This window comes from Helianthus annuus, chromosome 11 (assembly GCF_002127325.2).
Source record: "Helianthus annuus cultivar XRQ/B chromosome 11, HanXRQr2.0-SUNRISE, whole genome shotgun sequence".
In the NCBI taxonomy this organism is placed as follows: Eukaryota; Viridiplantae; Streptophyta; class Magnoliopsida; order Asterales; family Asteraceae; genus Helianthus; species Helianthus annuus.
This window is the reverse complement of record NC_035443.2, coordinates 134,367,951-134,372,998: the sequence shown is the minus strand read 5'-3', so window position 1 is coordinate 134,372,998 and position 5,048 is coordinate 134,367,951. Positions and strand designations below refer to the sequence as shown.

Below are 5,048 nucleotides of genomic sequence, written 5' to 3'. Positions count from 1 at the left end.
AAGGTACGTATTCTACCCAAGGAGAATACGCAGGTTGTATCCCACCTAAAGGGGATAGTTGTTGTTTAACCCATTCCCAAACCAACAGGAATCCCATGTTTTGACGAAAAGTGTGAACTCGCCTTTGGTTGCTCGGTTGGTCTCTTAAAAATGGTTAACAACCAAGGTAGGTCAATCACGTCCTAGTATGATTACCATTTAGTTCATTAGTGGGTTCAAATATGGCACGGAGCTCCTACACGCATCTACCACATAACATGCACTCACTTTGACAGTTCACGCACATATACATATTCCACCTATGACTACTAATGAACAAGCGCACAATATTCCACATAACACTTTCGTTGACATATAACAAGTTGAATCATTATCAGATAGCATAACCGACATCTAGACACACAAATCACAACTTATAATGTTTCAGAATTAACATAAAAAACTGGGCTGTTTTTGGGTATTTTTATAAAATAGTTAACTTATTCCAAAAATTCCAATTAATTTACAGAATGTTCTAAACGGCCACGTCACATTGTGTAAAAATCTCGGGACTCAATTCATTACCAGTTATCTATACTACTTTAATAAGCATATAGGAAGGGCAAGAATGATCATTTGCTATTGTACAACCATTTTAAACACATTATACAACCTATAAAGCATAAATGTGTTGAAAACTTTTTTTAACATCATCTGGAATCCCGCTCATCTCATTTGGGCGGCCAAAGTTTTTCATTTAACTTTTGAAATCCCGCTCATCTCATTTGGGCGGCCAAAGCATCATTTTAGTGCCTTTTCATTTGGAGAGAGAGAGAGAAACTGAGAACCAGAAAGAGAGAGAAAGTGCAGGAGAAAGAAAGAAAGATGGTTCTCGGCAACATCTGGCGGTGGCATCAGCAACGACCATCCTCTTTTCATTCGATTTGTATTCCAATCCCTATGAATTTAAGATTTGGATTAAACCCTAAACGAAACATGGCAATTTATGTAAAGCCTAGCGATTGATTTCTGTCATTCTAATTAGGTTACCACATCACGAAATCATTATCAGCCTCCTCTCCTCCTAACTGCGTTTGATTCCTTTCAAAACCCTAGCTGTGTTCGATTGGTACCATATCTTTTTTTTACTATATTTTTTTTTTGTTATTTGAATCGGATCTGTGTAATATTTCAGATCTACGGTTTGGTTGTGGGTGGAAGATGATGAAGATGATGAAGATGTCACAGATCTACCGTTTGGTGGCCAGATTGGTACTGTTCTTTTTAACCGAATCTACCGTTTTTTTTGTTTTTTTTTTTTTGGTTTTTCTGTAGTTTATGTTCATACACTGTTAGATTTTATGTTAGATTTGTGTAATACTATCAGATATATGTTGGAGGTTAAAGAATGGGTTCAAGCTCAGTTGGGTCGGATTGAAGAAGAAACCAGACGTTTAGCTTCCATTCAAGAGGTTTGATTTTTTCTTCAAGAATTTATTATTATATGGGTTTTTGTTTTAAGTTTGCTTGATTATGTATGTTTTAGACTTCATTTAAGCTGTTAGACAAAGCAATTGATTCTAGAATCAACTTCTTTGAGTCGGCTGAAATGTAAGGGTTTTCTTTTTTTATGTAAGTTTTTAGTGAATAATGAATAATTTGGTTTGAGATTTGTTAAGGTATCCGGTGCCGCAGCGGGCGGAAAGTTATGGATGCAATGAAGAGTATTTTGGATGGTGGATTAGAGAGAGGAAAGTGGGTGTTTGAATCAATTATGAAATTGAAAAGCTCTGTCTGCCACAAAGGTTAATTTTATCTATTTAGTCCTTTGCTGTAAGAATATGATATGCAATGTGTTTTATAGGTTTGTCCAACTGATCAAGTAATTTGTAATTTATATAAACAAATGATATGTGTTGTTGGATGTTTGAATCAATTATGAAATTGAAAAGCTCTGTTAGGGTACTGCCTCAAGCCCCCCTTTTTTTTTAAAGCCAAGATAAGAAGAGGTTGCTTTGTGAATTTGCTTATTGATTTTAAAAGTAACTGGTGTGGTTATTTCTAATTATGTTTGTAGGTTAGTGGCCCTTCAGGGCAAATGACTTCTAACAAGCCGAAAGTTTGTTGTGAATGGTACGTAGTATTGTGTTCTATTTCAGTATGAAAAACTAAGGGACGCTTTTGTTTTGATGTTAAATGCAGGGATCACAAATGGCATTGATGTTACTGAATGGGATCACATAGACCAGACCCATTTAAGAAGGCCAATCCACGACCTGTTCTGTTTGATGGTTTGACCCATTTACTTAAAAGAGTTTCTTTTTTTTTCCTAATCTGATTTATGTGATGCAGCTAAAACACTATAGTAGCTAACTTTACTTGGCATTGCATATTCCCGGGTTGAATGTTTTACATTGTGTAATGTTTGTCACCTTATTTTATGGTTAATGACTTCTATAGCCTTTGTTTTATTCCCTTGTAGATTCTCAACTTTGCATTATATAGATTGGGTGCAGATGAAGCTCCGGTACATTTTCATACCTCTTTTGTGCTTGTCATTAAATGTAACATGTTTCATTTGCTGACAGATTGTTTGTTTTTCTGTCATTGATGGCAGAACAAATTAATCATCCCATCCGTATTACCGAATACGCATGCAACCCTGTACATTCGCGTAGTAAAATGGCTGAACTTTTATTCGAGATGTACGGAGTTCCTTCTATAGGTATAAAATCATCACACACGTATTTTTTTTATCATTCTTCATTATTTCACTATATTTTAACCGATTTGTTTGCAGCTTTTGGTGTTGATGCTGTTCAGCTATAAGTACAATCAAAACCTTGGAATTTGTGATAGAGATGGTCTTGCAATTTGTTCAGGATTTACCACAAGCCGTGTGATCCCAGTATGCAATTTAAACTTATGCTCCATATATGTCATTATGATTATTGCTAACAAATCTGTTATTTATTTTGTGTTAACCCAGTTTATTAATGGAGAGTCTGTTTATGAAGCGTCCTGCCGTACCAATGTTGGTGGTTATCATGTCACTGATTACCTACAGCAACTTCTCTCACTTAAGTATCCTTACCACATGTAATTTAACCAAATAAGCTTTATTTGCAACCCTATCTTAAAAACATGTATAAATCTAAATAATTTACTACTGAGATCATATGTACATTCAACCAAATAAGCTTTATTTACTATCGAGACCTTTTTTGGTCTAGATCTGCTCAGTTACAACCTACTTTGATTAAACATTGATATTTTTTTTATAATTCGGATGAAATTATAAGTTTAATTGGTCCTTATATTATCTTAAATTGTCAACGATGGGCAACAAGTTAACGAGGCCGATGTGATGAGAAATGGCAAGGTGTTTATGTGTGTTTTTTTCAGAAAAAGACGGTGATATAAATAAATTAGGCAGTGGAAAAAGAACTTCTCAGTAGTAGTCATCTGGTAAAACATCATAACATAATGCTGGTTTCTTTAACTTATTGTAAAAACAAAAATATTCAGTTCCCTTTTGCAGAGCTTGCAAATGATGTCTTGCACTAACACCAAAATAACTCATAGGTAAGTTTGGATTTTTACTATCTATTTGGCTTTAAGTATTGTTCTTTTACTGATATAACCGTGGTTTTAGAAAAAATGTCAGGCGGTAAAAAACGTGTATAAGGCGGCGCCTCTAGGGGTTATGGGACAAGCACTATGTTTTGGAGCCTACAAAGAGTCCCCACTGCCATCTTAAGAAAAGGGTATCAAATATCTTTTTCCTTGAGAACAGGGTCAAAGTACCCCCTTTATTTTAAGACCCATTAGCAAAATCACCATGGTTTATTGGATCAAATCACCATGATATTAGTTAAGAGAACTTGATTTATATTTTTAACTTATTTATAACGTCATCTGGTTTTTTTCATACGATAAGGTGGCCGAATGGGGCTTATCAGGTTAGACAAATGGATTTTGAAAAACCAGCTAAAGGGTAAGACTTAAAAGGGGAGTTAGCTTTTTCAGAACTGGACCAGACCAAAATGTAACATGTTTTTTTTTTCATGGGGGTGATATATCAAAATCATTTATGTCAAGACTTGAAAAGAAAATGTTTAAGCAAGCTGGAAATTGTGACTTGTGGGTACCAAATGGGGACACACTTCATTTGTTCTTTTTTAGAGATTAGGTTTTTTTTGGATATTTACTAAAGGAGGATTGGTTGTCATGCATAGGGATCTCAAGCCTGAAAATTTCTTGCTTTCTACCAAGGATGAAAATGCAATGTTGAAAGCAACGAATGTCGGGTTATCCGTGTTCATCGAAGAAGGTATAAATTTCGGCGTCTACGACGGACATGGTGGACCGGAGACGTCAAGATTCATTAACGAGAACCTGTTCGCAAATCTCAAGAGTAAGTTCGGTTAAACGATTTCAAGAATTCGATTTGAAACTAATGTTTCTGGTCATAGGATGGATCTCAGTATTGAATCGTCATAGGATGGATCTCGGTTTTGAATCGTCACACCTAAGAAAATGGCATAATAGCCTTGATGAAGATAAAGACTCGGACATGTCGGTGATTATATATTTTATGTTGACGTTATAAAAAAACCTTAATTTTGTCATTTGATGTTTGTATGCTCTGGTGTTGATGACTAGACACCTTCATTGTTATACTTTTAACAATTTAGCCATTTAATACCCTTTTCAAATCGACCCATCTACTTAGATATACATTTTATGCATTCTTAGATTACGAGATTAGTTCTTCACTTGTGTTGTAATCATGGGCTAATTTTTGTTTGATACGTAAAATAAAGATAATCATAAAATCAATTAACCTGTAACCTGAGTATAGTAGTTAGATTATTAAAATAATAGTTAAACAAAATAAAGAAAGAAATAGATTATTAAAGAAATAATATAAAGATATTGATGGGAATAAGAAGTCGAGAGTGAGAGTTAATTGTCGTTCCCGCCGCATTTTGACCAACTATTTTCAGAAAAATAGCTTTTTGACAAAAAGTATTACATGCATTTTGACTTCCAATAATTTTCTTTGT

General features: G+C 34.5%; 1 long non-coding RNA gene across 3 annotated transcripts; it reads left to right on the top strand.

The window, feature by feature from the left end:
- Positions 1–764: 764 nt before the first annotated feature.
- LOC110909743 lies at positions 765–4,684 on the top strand. 3 transcript variants are annotated; one of them, XR_004873208.1, is made up of 12 exons: positions 765–1,108; positions 1,175–1,251; positions 1,367–1,451; positions 1,659–1,784; positions 2,057–2,112; positions 2,182–2,270; positions 2,462–2,506; positions 2,597–2,704; positions 2,780–2,887; positions 2,969–3,564; positions 3,635–3,746; positions 4,218–4,684. It is a non-coding gene; the product is annotated as an uncharacterized LOC110909743 (long non-coding RNA). The 3 variants fall into 3 exon arrangements; XR_004873209.1 differs by lacking the exon at positions 2,057–2,112 and having other exon boundaries at positions 766–1,108; positions 4,218–4,396; positions 4,455–4,684; XR_004873207.1 differs by lacking the exon at positions 2,057–2,112.
- Positions 4,685–5,048: the final 364 nt, after the last annotated feature.